We start from the raw sequence: 14,188 nt of genomic DNA, 5'->3' as shown, positions 1-14,188 counted from the left end.
TACTCAGGAGGCTGAGGCAGGAGAATCACTTGAACCAGGGAGGTGGAGGTTGCAGTGAGCCAAGATTGTGCCACTACACTCCAGTCTGGCGACAGAGCGAGACTCCATCTCAAAAAAAAAAAACAAAAAAGATGAGTATAGTCATAATTTTACACAGAATATCAATAAGTAAACATAATCATATTAGGGATTTGTGCTTATTACTATTTTCCTGAAAGGATTGTACTATCAAAAAACTTTGGAGACTACAGCTCTATGTAATACACTCTTATGTTTGTGGTTTTTTTTTTTTTTTTTTTTTGAGACAGGGTCTCACTTTGCCACCTAGTCTGGAGTACAGTAGCACAATCTCAGCTCACTGCAGCCTCAACATCTCAGGCTCACCGTCTTTTTCCTTCTTACCAGGTGATTCTCCCATCTCAGCCTCCAAAGTAGTTGGGACCACAGGCAGGTGCTACCGAGCTTGGCTAATTTTTTTTTTTTTTTTGTAGAGGCAGGGTTTTGCCATGTTGCCCAGGCTGATCTCAAACCCCTGGGCTCAGGCAATCTGCCTGCCTCAGCCTCCCAAAGTACTGGGACACAGGCCTGAGCACCGGGCCCAGCCTACCTCTGTTTCTTGATTTATCAGGTTTATTTGCTAAGTTGGTTTTAAAACGTGAATATTTATTTCTCACATCATTATCCTCTTTAGTGTTTGATAGTTGTAATTTTAATTTAACTTATTCTGTTGCATAACTTGGTAACCTCAGAAATAACAACTGTTTCTTATTTCATCCACTTTTGACAGTCTTTCTTGACTTTCCTCTTTTTTAGAAGGGACATTAGAACATGTGTTCCTTTTTCTACCTGTTTTTCCCTCTCTTCTACTTCCCACTTTCTGTCAGCTACTTTTACACTGCCAAAGTTGATAACATTTATATTTTTTCCTATTATACAGCCAAGTCTCCACATAAGTTGAATCTTAAATATGAAAACTATAAATAATATTATATTATTATGATTTTTTAATTCTTCCATAAAGGAAAATCTCCCTTATAAACCTGAAACCCATTTTCTGCAGCTTATAATTATTTTCCTTTTGTTATAGGAAGCAAGTAGAATTAACAGACCTCAACAATTGCCCCTTGTTATTTAGCACATTACTACAAGGATTTGTCCTTTCCCAGAAGCTAGACCATATTTCTGCCAATAGGGAAAAGAACATGTGATGTTTGTAAATTCCCTATTAAAAAGTTCCTTGTATTTAGAAATTATGCTTGCTTGCATTTTGATGTTTCTATTAGAAAATAATAATTTAAAACCTAGCCTTTGGGATCCCTAACGAAGTAACAGAATTATGACTTGACATCACCGTAGCCCACAGTTTCTCCCCTGAGTGGTCAATATGCAGTTGTTGTCTTTTGCAATAATTACCTGGTTATACTTAGCTGCAGAAAGTGGACATTTCTTCTGTCATCTGCCCCCCAAATCCAAGTGACCTGAGCTTGTTCTGGACCATTCAAATAATGAAAATGACTCTCACCTTCAGGGAGTTAATTGCAGGAAGGAACTAGGCATCATTTGATTCTGTGTTTATAGAAAATACGGGAGGATTGAGATACTTTGGGCCAGTCTTTCTCTTAGGATCCTGAAATTTATGTCTTGAGACCAAATATATCGAAGTTAGTTTTGGCCTAAGATGAAGGACATTTCTAATTTTAGTACTCCCTAAAATATGATTCTATAAATATTGTTTAGTGCAGAGCCAACTCTATGTTAGGACTACTTTTTCTTCTTCCTAGGGCCAGGGTAGTGACCCTGGGCTCTCAAGATTTCAACATTAATAGCAATTGGATCCTCTTTCTCACACTCTATCAGTTCCTTATAATCAGGGTACATATAAGCTTGTTTCCTATTTGAAATGCAGCTTTTGAATGCTATTTTTTTTTTCTTTCCTTTTAAAAAATTTTTGCGGGAGTTTCTAATTGCCTTCTTTTTCTGGCACAATCTTCCTTTATCATAGCCTTATTTTTTCTGTACTCTCACTTATATTTCATAGTCTGTGGTAGAATCCTCCTCCTCCTTTTTTTTCTTCTTGCCAGAAACCTCCCTCCTCCATGCGTGCGTTCCCATGGTGACCAGATGCTTTTCTAGGCCTACTACACAGCTGGCTTCCTAGGATTTCCCTGCGTTCCTCTCATTGGTTGGTGTCACTGTTCTTGGGACCCTAAGTCTTTCCCTGTTCTAATCTTCTCCTTCTTTAGAAAGGATGTGTGGGAATTAAACTTTTCGAGTGCTTTCATGTCTAAAACTGTCTTTGGCCAGGCACAGTGGCTCATGCCTATAATCCCAGGACTTTAGGAGGGTGAAGCAGGAGGATCAACTGAGCCTAGGAGTTTGAGGCAGCCTGTGGGGTTTTGCCTTGTTCCCCAGGCTGGTCTCAGACCTCTGTGTTCAAGTGATTCTAATACAAAAATTAGCTGTGCTCCCAGCTACTTGGGAGGCTTGAGGTGAAAGAATCCCTTCAACACAGGAGGCGGAGGCTGCAGTGAGCCAAGATTGCACCATTGCACTCCAGCCTGGGTGACCCTATCTCAGAAAAACAAAACAAAACAAAAATTGCCTTTATTGTACCCTAGTTCTTGTTTGTAGTTAGGCTGGGTATAGAATTCTGGGCCAAAAATAATTTTCTTAGAAAATTTGGAGATGCAGCTGCTTTGTCTTTTGATATCCCCTGCTGCTGATAAGAAGCTAGTTTGATTATCAGTCTTTTGTGGGTGACCTGTTTTTCCTGTTCAGAATCTCTGTTTTATACTCTTTATTTTGAAATTTCCAGCGAAAACGTATAAATAGGGGTCTTTTATCAGTTGTATGGTTACTCACTGAGCCCTTTAAATCTTAAGACTTGGGTCTTTTCTCAGCTCTGGGAAATTCTATTTGTTTAATAGTTTTTCATTCCTGTTTTCTGTTTCTTCTTTCTAGGACTCTTACTAGTCAAATGGTGTGCCTATTGGATTGGCTGTTTATGTCTTTTCTAGCTTCTCTATTATTTTTATCTTTTATTCATGTACTCTCATTGTTGAGTTTCTCCATTTTATTTTTCAGACCATTTGTTGTCTTTCCTTTTTTTAATTTTAATTTTTCTAAGGTAGTAAGTTTTTTAATCCACTTAACAAAAATACAAGAGCACAAATCCACATTTGTTTATTGACTTTTCATTAGTTTAAATCCTTGAGGGGTACAGCATCACTCGGATTATGTGTCCAATAGCCTTAGCAGGAAGGTTGCTTCGGAATTTGGCACGAACCGTGCCACTGTTTCCAGGGGCCCGAGTTACCTTTCCCTAGACAACTCTGCTTTTGTTTGGTTTGCAGCCAGGAGTTACTGTGTTGTTCTTTGCTTTGTATGCATAAGCGCATCTCTTGTCCAGATAGAATTCTGTTTCATCTCGGGCATAAACACCTTCAATTTTAAGAAGAGCTGTGTGCTGCCTTGGGTTCCGGAGACCCCGCTTAGAGCCTGCAAAAATAGCCTTGGACCACAGCCTTCCAGACATAGGTCCTTTTACAAGTCCTGTTCCCAGCAGGCCTCCACAGGAGCCAAGGTGGCGGGCGACTTTCTTTCCTTTTCTAACCACTTTTTAAGTTCTAAGGATCTTATATTTAATTTAAAAGTTATTTGTTCTTTGTTATGGTTTCCTGTTCATCGTTTATGTGGATGCACTATCTTCTTCAGTATTTTGATCACAGCAGCTTTAATGTTTTCTTATGCCCCATAATTGTCTTTATTTCTTTCAGAGATTTTATTTTCTGTGTTTATCTTAGCTCTCCTTTTTCATGCTGCTGGACTTTCTCATGTGCTTGGTAATTGTTGGTTGACTATTCATATTTCAGAAAGAAGGACCAGGTAACTGGTGTGGATTTCCTCTGCTGTTTTAGAAGTCTGTTTTCCCATTAGACCTATCACCTGAGTGCATGACTGACTGAGCCCTGTGTGCAGCATGGGATGCCTTGGCTGGCCTGTTTGCTCTGGGGTGAGCCTGTGCTGGTCCCTCGTGCCAGTGGAGTACTTTACTCTGGGTGGACCGTACGTACCCACACTAGAAGCCTTGGCTTTCTGCAGCTTGTTTGTTCTTTCAGCTATCTGGTTTTTTGAGTGAGGGTTAATGCTAGGCTGCCTGTGATCTCTGTGGGGTGGGGGAGGTGGATGGGGGTGCCAGCCTGTGCGGTTCCAGGTACAGATCTTCAATTATTCCCACTGTCTTCAGCCTCGCTTCTCACTCCTGCCCTCCCTTGTACCTGTTGGCTCAGAGCCCAGAGCCATCAGGTATTCCAGCTGACAGACTGGCTCTCTAGATTCCCTCTAGCATTCCAAGAAGCAGTTTGGCTTCCAGCTCCTTTTAGGTTGCCTGGTAGAGTATTCTGGGCTGTGGCTTTCTCTGCCTGCCTCATCCATCAACACAATTCCATTTGCTTTTGGAAACTAGAAATGTGTTGGATCTTTTATCCACTGGTGAATCTCTTACTTTTCTTTCTTCCAGCTGTTAGAGGCTTATTGCTTCCTTTGCCTTCCTTTTTTGAGTGTGGTTTTGCAAGCTGTAAGTAGCAAACATACATCTTTAGTCTGCTGTCTTAAACTAAAAGTCCTGATGTGAATTTTAAACTGGAGCATCTGTTTTCTGAATGTTTACCTATCCTGCTTGTCTTCGTGGTTACAGTGTCTGTTTAAGCATTACATAATTAACTAATTAGCCGGGTGTAGTGGCTCATGCCTGTAATCTCAGCTATTTGGGAGCCTGAGGCAGGAGAATTGCTTGAACCGGGAGGTGGAGGTTGCAGTGAGCCAAGATCACGCCACTACACTCCAGTGTGGGCAACAGTGTGAGACTCTGTCTCAACAATAAATAAATAAATAACATAACATAATATAACATAATTAACAAATTATTTCAATAAAATAAGGCAAGAAAATTAGAGTAAATAACTTGAGAGGAATAAAAATAAGATGGAACTTTTTTTCCCAGAAAATCTTGTATACAGCTTATTTTGATTAAAAAAAAGGAGAAGAAAAAACTACTCAAAGATTGGGGTCTTAAAATTGGAATGAATTTTGTGGCTGATTTCAATGGATTTTAAGTAAACAATATCATTTCCACTTTACTCTTAATGCTGTTTATACTTTGGTTTTGATAATGCCTTTGTCCTATAAAAGATCTTTATATTAATGTAATGAATTGCTTAAACATTTCACCAGCTTTTCAATAGCAATTTGGTAAAATAGAAAGACTCATGAGATAATTTATTCCCCTAGGACAGAGACGGGATAAACAAGCCTTTTTAGTCTGTGATAGCAGAATGGTTTGGTGAATTTAAAAGCCTTAATTATTATGCTTTAAGCAACAACTTGATTTGCCTCTGTCTGATTCTTAGTTTTCGAGTTCTTCCTTTCATAAACTGTGTCATGTTGCTGTTTTGCTGTTCATCATTTTGCTGTTTCTCTTTTCCTCATCAAAAAGTATTTACTGCTCATGTCCATGTATTCCCTGTGCTGGTTTGGATGCTGGGGGCAGTAGTGTGGGCTGTAGATGCACATTGGCTTTTTTTTTGAGATGGAGTCTCGCTCTGTCGCCCAGGCTAGAGTGCAATGGCATGATCTCAGTCACTGCAACCTCCGCCTCCCAGGTGCAAGTGATTCTTCTGCCTCAGCCTCCTGAGTAGCTGGGATTACAGGTGTGTACCACCCACACCCAGCTTTTATCTGTAAACTTGATTCCACTTTCCAAGTGTGGAGAGTGGATAAGGGAATCAATTTCTAGATTTTTGAATTTCCAATGTAGTTTCTCCTAACATTGCTCTGCCTGAGAATATGTTTGGAGTGAAGGTGCATGCTCTGCTTTCCCACCTTCTCTTGCATAGTTGTCCTTTCCCACTTTTAGAAAGGAAAGACACACTGCTCATCCATTTCACATCTCACAAAGATCCATTGCCCTGGATGTAAATACTACCAAGGCACTAAACAAAGGGCAATTGAAAATGTGATGTCTGCGTTAAGATGGTGAATGATGAGAAACGCTGTCTCAGGGAATGACTACATAACGGTCTTTTAAAATATTAGTTTACAATATTTTGCTCTCAACAAAACTGAAGGAAGGCATTATTGACTTGTCTGTTAAGTAACTAGTAGATCAGTAAGTATATTTTTGATGGTAGGTTACTGTTATTTTTGTCACATAACTTAAAAGATTTCCAAGAATGGAGAGATAATTGCTATAACAAGACTTCCATTTTTATCTTTTCATTTATGTGAAAAAGGTTTCTCACCACTTAAAGTTATAAAAACAAAAAATTGGGATAATTCTATTTTTTAATAGCTGAGTCCTATTTCATTCTGGCAAGAAATAATAGTAACTGCATGTTCTTAGACTTGACACCAAAAGCATGGTCCATAAAGGAAAACTTGGTAATTTTAGCTCATCAAAATTAAAATCTTTTTCTCTTCTAAATACCCTGTTAAAAAGATGAAAAGACAAGCCACAGACTGGGAGAAAGTATTTGCAAACCATATATCTCACAAAGGACTAGTATCTGGAATATATAAAGGACTCTCAAAACTCAGATTGAAAAAATAATCCAGTTAGAAAGTGGGACAAAGACACACGTAGGCTTTTTACCAAAGATATATAGATGGCAAGTAAACACAAATGAAAAAGACATTCAATTTTCTTAGCCGTTAGGGAATTGCACATTAAAACCATGATGAGATATCATGGTTTAAAATTAAAAATAGTGGCAACACGAAATGCTGGCGAGGACGCAGAGCAACTGGACCATTCATACATTGTTGTACAATGATACAGCCATGGAAAGAAGTTTGCGACTCTTTAAACTTCTGGTGAAAAATTGTAGATGTCAACTTCAGAAATATGCAAGGGGGTATATAGTTTTCAAATACTTTGTGGGATCCACAAACAAAAATGCTAGAGTTTAAAAACATCATACTTCCGTTGCTGAAGGGGCTGTGTTCCAAAAGAATGCTTTTTAAGAAATCAAAATCTTAAATATCAGAGGTAGTTGCAATATTAAAGAACTTGGCATTTGTCTTACAGGATTGTAGTATAAAGGAATTTCAGTCATTTGATAAATATAAATTTTTTTTTTTGAGACAAGGTCTCAGTCACCTAGGCTGGAGTACAGTGGTGCAATATCAGCTCACTGCAACCTTCAGCCTCCCGGGTTCAAGCAATTCTCCTGCCTCAGCCTCCTGAGTAGCTGGGATTATAGGCGTGGGCCACCACCCGGCTAATTTTTGTATTTTTTGTTAGAAACAGGGTTTCGCCATGTTGGCCAGGCTGGTCTTGAATTCCTGACCTCAAGTGATCTTTCTGCCTTGGCCTCCCACAGTGCTGGGATTATAAGCAGGAGCCACTGCTCTCGGCCCTGATAAATGTAAATTTTCTATGATCAATTTTTAGTTGACAGAGAAGAATGTGGAGGAAAGGGGTATCATTGGGTGATAGGGGCATTTGGGAAGGTGGGGAAGCAGACAGTTAAGATTTGAAGGCTACACATAGCAGAAAATGAGGTATTTTAGTCTTGCTAATGCATTACTTCACATGATTTTAGGAATGTTTTGGTTAATTTTTAAAAATACTGCTGACTGCTCTGTTAAGAAATTTGTATCTCTGAAGATTAATTAACCTAAAATAGATCCTGTTAAATCAGACTAATGTAAAAATGGCCTATAGCTGGATCTACCAACGGAATGTAAAAGTCATTCAGTTATGCACACGAATGTTCATTGCAGCACAGTTTACAATAGCAAAGACCTGGAACCAACCCAAATGCCCATCGATGATAGACTGGATAGGAAAAATGTGGCACATATACACCATGGAATATTATGCAGCCATTAAAAATGAGGAGTTCGCGTCCTTTGTAGGGACATGGATGAACCTGGAAACCATCATTCTCAGCAAACTGACACAAGAACACAAAACCAAACACCACATGTTCTCACTCATAGGAGGGTGTTGAACAAGGAGAACACATGGACACAGGGAGGGGAGCACTATACACGGGGGTCTGTTGCAGGGGAGTGGGGGGGACAGCGGTGGGGGGAGTTGGGGAGGGATAGCATGGGGAGAAATGCCAGATATGGGTGAGGGGGAGGGAGGCAGCAAATCACACTGCCATGAATGCACCTATGCAACAACTTTGCATGTTTTTCACATGAACCCCAAAACCTAAAATGCAATTAAAAAAAAAAAAAAAAAGTCATTCAGTTATATAGACTTCCCTCCCCAAAGGTGATGGAAATTAACTGTACAAAATGATAGTATTTGGTTATAAATGTCTTATGGAGCAAGTATTTTTATTGAAGTAATTTTGAATTTAAAGAAAAATGGAAGGCCAGGTGCCATGACTCATGTTTGTAATCCCAGCACTTTGGGAGGCTGAGGCTGGCAGATTATCTGAGGTCAGGAGCTCAAGACCAGTATGGCCAACGTGGTGAAACCCCCATCTCTGCTAAAAATACAAAAAATTAGACAGGCATGGTGGCACATGCCTGTAATCCTGGCTACTCATGGAGGCTGAGGCAGGGAAATCACTTAAACCTGGGGATGGAAGTTGCAGTGAGCCGCGGTCACACCGCTGCCTCCAGCCTGGGAGACAGAGCAAGACTCTGTCTCAAAAAAATAAAGAAAAGTGGAAAGAATTCTTATATTATCCAACTTAAAGATGAATGATATGCTTTAGCATGAGATTTCAAGTTGCGATTTGACTTGTTTCAAGCTTCTTTGTCCTTGCGAGCCTTATATTTTTCATTTACCAGTGAGATGATGATTGATAGGACAGTTTTTTTTTTCCTTACCTCCCTAATCACAATTCTGGGAGAATTAATTCACTATTCAAAGATGAATGCTTTAGCTTGCTCATAAAATGATATTTCCAAAAATTATAAATTTATAAATTATAAAATTACAAATTTTTGGATGACTTTCCAAAAATACCTTATGACTTTCTATGTTGGACTCTTGCCTATTTTAAGAATTTTTTGAAGTCTAATTAGTGAAATGGCTAATTTCTTCTTTCAAATTGATTATCTGTCTTTGGTATATGTTTATGAGTTGCCTTAGAGGAATCAACTTTTTTTTTTAGGCAAGGTCTCGCTCTGTCACCCAGGCTGGAGTGCAGTGGTATGGTCACAGCTCACTGCAGCTTTGACCTCCCTGGGCTTAGGTGATCCTCCCACCTCAGCCTCCTCCCGAGTAGCTGAGACTACAGGTGCACACCACCATGCCTGGCCAATTTATGTATGTATTGTGGAGACAAGGTTTCACCATGTTGCCCAGGCTGCAGTTACATTTTTATTTGAGGGGATGGGCCTAGATAGAATAACACAATGGAGATATAATAGATATTATGTATATTTATTAAAGAGAGCCATATGTAGTTTTTTCCCCCCGAATCTGTAAATATTAATAAATATATATGTAGATGGGATACCCTTCATCTAAGGCTTACAGCAGGTGGATATAGCTTAGAGTCAAACATTGAGCCTCCACTCAGAAAGTTGTGGGGATTGTTACATCAGCAGCAAGCTGCTTCAACTGTAGGTGTATTGTCAGGGGCGCAAGTGGAAATATCTGTAGTTCAGAATTTAAGATTATGACTTTGTGTTTCTGGCCAACATGGTGAAACCTCATCTCTACCAAAAATACAAAAATTAGCTGGGCATGGTGGCGCACGCCTGTAATCCCAGCTAATTGGGAAACTGAGCCAGGAGAATCGCTTAGAACCTGGGAGGCAGAGGTTGCAGTGAACCAAGATCATGCCACTGCACTCCAGCCTGGGTGGCAGAGTGAGACTTCAAAACAAAACAAAACGAAAAACAAAAAACCTCTAACATACATATCAAGTATAGAGTTCTATAATATTGGTAAATATATTTTCCCTCTATTATTAAGGATGACGTTTAAATTTTAAAAATGTCTTTGATAGTGAGTGGTTCAAAAATAAACTTTGGGTTGGGTGCGGTGGTTTATACCTGTAATTGTAATACTTTGCAAGGCCAGGGCAGGAGGATTGCTTGAACCCAGGAGTTCAAGACCAGCTGGGCAACACTGGGAGACCCTGGCTCTATAAAAAATAAAATATTAGCTAGGTGGTCCCCACCGCTCAGAGGCTGAGGTGGGAGAATTGCTTGAGCCTAGGAGGTCGAGGCTGCAGCGAGCCATAATTGCAGCACTGCGCTCCAGCCTGGACAACAGAGTGAAACCCAGTCTCAGTCAATCAATCAATAAACAAACAAAGAAACTTTGAAATTCTTTTTATGAAGAATGCTGTGATTATACAACAAAATCTCAGGCCAGGTCAAGGTGTGATTTTTAACTATGAAATTGACCTTTCACACAACCTGGCAGTTACTTTTTAAGTTTAGGATTTTCCAAAGTAGATGAGTAAAAACACTTAGTTTTTCTTAGGTACCAGGTCTGCAACTTAGGAAAGTATCTGCTAACTTACTGAATGAAGTACCTGATTAAAGATCAGAAGCTATTTAAAAATCAATAGTCATATTTTTCCACCAACCTAAACTTTTATCAAAGCTTTATTATCATCCATATTAAATAATACATACTTGTCAGTATAACTTTTGAAAAAAATAGTATACCCTAGAAGATTTAAAGAAATGCAGATACCTGTACACAGTTAAGAACCTTCTCATTAATCCTTATTTTTAACAAAATTGCATAGTGTATCCATGGTTCTTCCACTATGGCCTAAGGAAAACACTCATCCTAAATTGTTGGTTCATATGAGACCAATCTGCTGAGAACTCTGTCCAGTTTTCCATTTAGCCAGTTGTTAAAAGCAGTCAAACACTTTTATTACAGGCCTGTTGGTGGCATGGGCTATTATTAATGCCTGGCTTTCATGCCACAACAGTCCAGCCCCTCTATGGATCTTTATAAAAAAGAGGTGGAAAGAAATGCTCTGTTCAGACATGGCCTTCTAAAGTGACTAAAAAGCTAAAGAAGATGATCATCACTCAGTATAAAGTGGTAAAGAACAAGAGTTTGGAAGTCAGACAAACCAGGATTCAGATCCTGGCTCTGCTACATATGTGCTGACTGATCTTAGACAACGTGCTTAACCTAAATCTCTTTATAAAGTTATAAAAAATATGAAAATAGGGGCCGGGCGCGGTGGCTCACGCCTGTAATCCCAGCACTTTGGGAGGCCGAGGCGGGTGGATCACGAGGTCAAGAGATCGAGACCGTCCTGGTCAACATGGTGAAACCCCATCTCTACTAAAAAAAATACAAAAAATTAGCTGGGCACGGTGGCACGTGCCTGTAATCCCAGCTACTCAGGAGGCTGAGGCAGGAGAATTGCCTGAACCCAGGAGGCGGAGGTTGCAGTGAGCCAAGATCGTGCCATTGCACTCCAGCCTGGATAACAAGAGTGAAACTCCGTCTCAAAAAATATATGTATATATTATTTCATGGAATTATGAAAATTAAATAATATGTGATATACTTTGTGTATAGTTCATAACAGTAAGTGGGGAGAGGAAGGAAAATCATTCATTTCTAATGTCTTTTAAATTTTTTAAATCAGAAAAGAACAAATTTGTTCTGCCAGACTATTACTAGGTTCCTAATTCTGTGAAGCTGTGACCTGGGGTAAAGGTTAATCTGTAGTTAGCTTAAAACCAGTTTCATTACTAGCTGTTATAGTATACTTTGGTATTTATCCAAAGGTGGGGGTGCTGGCTTTTTATGTGAAAGGCCAGAACCTTAACATGAAGTAGCGAGAAAAAGTAGTTCTTAACTTTTCATTAAAGTATAATATGAATATTGAAATGTACATTTATGCTCAAGAAACACCACTTTACCAGCAGTTTCTGAACCCCTCGTTTCTTACCTTGTCATTTCCATCTCCTGACTTCTAATGGAAGTCTAGTTTTGCCTGATTTTGTTTTTGATATAAGTGGACTCATACCTTTGGGGTCTGGCTTTTGTTGCTCAGCATTATGTTTGTGAGATCCTTCCTTATTGTCATGTGTAGTTATATATCCTGCGCTTTCATTAGTCTAGTATTTCATGTGTGAACATACCTCAGTTATTCATTCTACTCTGTTTTGTTTTTACAGACAGTCTTGCTCTGTAGCCCAGGCTGGAGTGCAGTGGCATTATCATAGCTGACTGTAACCTCAAATTCCTGGGCTCAAGTGATCCTTCCACTTCAGCCTCTTAAGTAGCTGGGACTACAGGTGCACATTCACCACACCTGGCTAATTCTTTTGTTTTTTTGTAGGGACAAGATCTTACCATGTTGCCCAGGCTAGTCTCAGACTCTTGGGCTCAAGTGATCCTCCTGCCTCGACCTTCCAAAGTGCTGGGATTACAGGCATGAGCCACTGTGCCTGGCCCTCTCCAGTTTTTAGGTATTGCAGATATTGAAGCTATGGGTATTCTAGTACCTATCTTTTGGTGAACAACATACATAAGCATTTCTGTTGGAATAGAATGGCTGGGTCATAGATATGCCTATGCTCTGTTTTCTAAAAATTATTTTACTTATTTTTTAAAATTGATGTAAATTGTTTATATTTATGATGTACAATATGATGTTTTGAAATATGTATACATTGTGGAATTGCTAAATTGAACTATTAATAATTAACATATGCATTCCTCACATTTTTTTTGGTGATAACACTTAATATCTACTTTCTTAGCAATTTTGAAGTATATGATACATTGTCATTAATTGTAACCACAGTGTTATATGATAGAGCTCCTGAACTTATTCCTTCTAATTGAAATTTTGAATCCTTTGCCCAACATCTCCCTCTATGTTCAGTTTTTTTAAATGCCCATCTTTATTTTATTTTATTTTTAGAGATGTGGTCTTGCCATGTCATACATGGTAGAATCAGAAAAAAAAAGATGCCATTTGCTGTGTGAAACCATTTTTTTAAAGGCCTTAATATCACATTCACCAAGGTGAAGTCTTCATGACCTAATCACCTCCTGAAGGCTCTACCTCTTAATACTGTTGCATTGGATGTTAAGTTGCAACTTGAATTTTGGAGGGAACACAAACATTCAAACTACAGCAAGTAGTGTATGAGAGTTCCAGTGGCTCCACATTCTCCTTGATACTTAATCTTTCACATCTTCATTTTAGATGTTCTGATGGGTGTAGAGTGATACCACATTGTGGTGTTTGTTTTTGAGATTGAGTCTTACTCTGTTGCCCAAACTGGAGTGCAATGATGCGATCTTGGCTCACTGCAACCTCTGTCTCTTGGGTTCAAGCGGTTCTCTTGCCTCAGCCTCCTGAATAGCTAGGATTATAGGCACCCACCACCACGCTTGGCTAATTTTTTGTATTTTTAGTAGAGATAGGGTTTCACCATGTTGGCCAGGCTGATTTCAAACCTCTGACCTCAAGTGATCTGCCCACCTCTGCCTCCCAAAGTGTTGGCAATATAGACGTGGGCCACCAGGCCCAGCCTGATACCATGTTGCAATTTTAATTTGCATCTCCTTCACAGCTAATGAAGTTGGGCAGCTTTTTAAGGTTTATTTTCCATTTGGATATCCTCTTTTATGAAGTCATACAAGTTCAGGTATTTTGTTCATATTTCTATTGGTGTTCTGAATTTATTTTTTATCTACTCATAGGAATTCTCTGTGCAATGTAAGTCCTTTTTCAGATATATGATTGCTATATTTTCTACTTCTGTTGTCATTTTGTTCTAATACTGTGTTTTGGTGAACAGAAATTCTTAATATAATGAAGTTTATAATTTTTTCTTTTATGATTAGAGTTTTTGTGTCCAGTTTAAGAAGACATAAATACTTTAAATGTTCAGAGGTCACAAAGATATTCTATTGTTTTTCTCTAAAAGCATTACTGTCCTATCTTTCACATTTAGAACTGCAGTCAGTCAGGAACTGGTTTTTGTGTATGGTGTAATTAGAGTTAAAGATATGTATATTTTTTCCAATTAGTTATTCAAATGACGTGATACTGAGATTTTTTTTTTTTTTTAAGTAGCATTGCTAAAAAAAGCAACTTTGGCAATAGTTGCGTCATTCACCACTAGAATGAATTCCAATCCTAGCCCAAAAGGAGGCTGAAAAGATTATGTCAGGGTTTTTTTCTTTCCTGATTCACCATTTAGTCTGTAACAA

General features: G+C 38.9%; 1 protein-coding gene and 1 pseudogene across 1 annotated transcript in view; one reads left to right on the top strand and one right to left on the bottom strand.

Moving 5' to 3' along the window:
- Positions 1-14,188, top strand: part of DIPK1A (divergent protein kinase domain 1A) — a 127,145-nt gene that overhangs the window by 14,879 nt on the left and 98,078 nt on the right. The gene's annotated exons all lie outside the window — the stretch shown is intronic.
- LOC105709534 (large ribosomal subunit protein eL33-like) lies at positions 3,136-3,535 on the bottom strand (annotated as a pseudogene).

This window comes from Aotus nancymaae, unplaced genomic scaffold, assembly GCF_030222135.1.
Source record: "Aotus nancymaae isolate 86718 unplaced genomic scaffold, 86718_ANA_hifiasm-v0.15.2.pri h1tg000122l, whole genome shotgun sequence".
Taxonomy (NCBI): Eukaryota; Metazoa; Chordata; class Mammalia; order Primates; family Aotidae; genus Aotus; species Aotus nancymaae.
Note: the sequence above shows the minus strand (reverse complement) of the source record. Positions and strands in the feature narration are given on the sequence as shown.